This window comes from Dinoponera quadriceps, unplaced genomic scaffold (assembly GCF_001313825.1).
Source record: "Dinoponera quadriceps isolate SergipeBrazil2010 unplaced genomic scaffold, ASM131382v1 scaffold3399, whole genome shotgun sequence".
NCBI classification, from domain to species: Eukaryota; Metazoa; Arthropoda; class Insecta; order Hymenoptera; family Formicidae; genus Dinoponera; species Dinoponera quadriceps.
In genome coordinates, this window is record NW_014557386.1 from 478 (window position 1) to 1,001 (window position 524).

Here is a 524-nt window from a genome sequence, read left to right on the forward strand (position 1 = left end):
GAGAGCTGTAGTAGTTGTATGTAGGTTTGTGTAAAATTGGCTGCTCTGATGTTTAGATTGCATTCTCCGGAGTCCAGAAGTGAAACAGATGTAACGTTGAGGTGATGACCTCCGCAATCATAGCCGATCAATGCAAAGGTTGAAGTTGTTAGCAGTAACAGAAGGGTAATAGGAATCATCGTCGTTTCTCTGTAAGTCGGAAAATAACTTAATCTAAGTACCTAATAACGTAAAGTTTGTGTTACAATGTTTTTTCGTTATGTTTAATAAAACGCATAAACGTATGTACGTTTTTCTCGTGCTCGTTTTTTTTATTTTATTATATTTTATTTATTTTTTCTTTTACAATTAAAGTACTGTTATAACGTTATGCCATAGCTTGTGTATGCAGAATGGAATTAAAGGCATAGAGGGTATCGCTCGGGCGCTTATATATAATGTGTGAGTATACAGTAAGATATATACATATATTCATGCTATGTATTCTAATAAGGTATATACGTATTTTGTTGGTTTTTATTTTT

The 524-nt window shown here is 32.8% G+C and overlaps 1 long non-coding RNA gene across 1 annotated transcript in view; it reads left to right on the forward strand.

The window, feature by feature from the left end:
* LOC106749072 overlaps positions 1–488 on the forward strand; it is a 955-nt gene extending 467 nt beyond the window's left edge. The window contains exons 2-3 of the long non-coding RNA XR_001374812.1: positions 57–191; positions 379–488. This is a non-coding gene — a long non-coding RNA (uncharacterized LOC106749072). The remainder of the gene's footprint in view (positions 1–56; positions 192–378) is intronic.
* Positions 489–524: the final 36 nt, after the last annotated feature.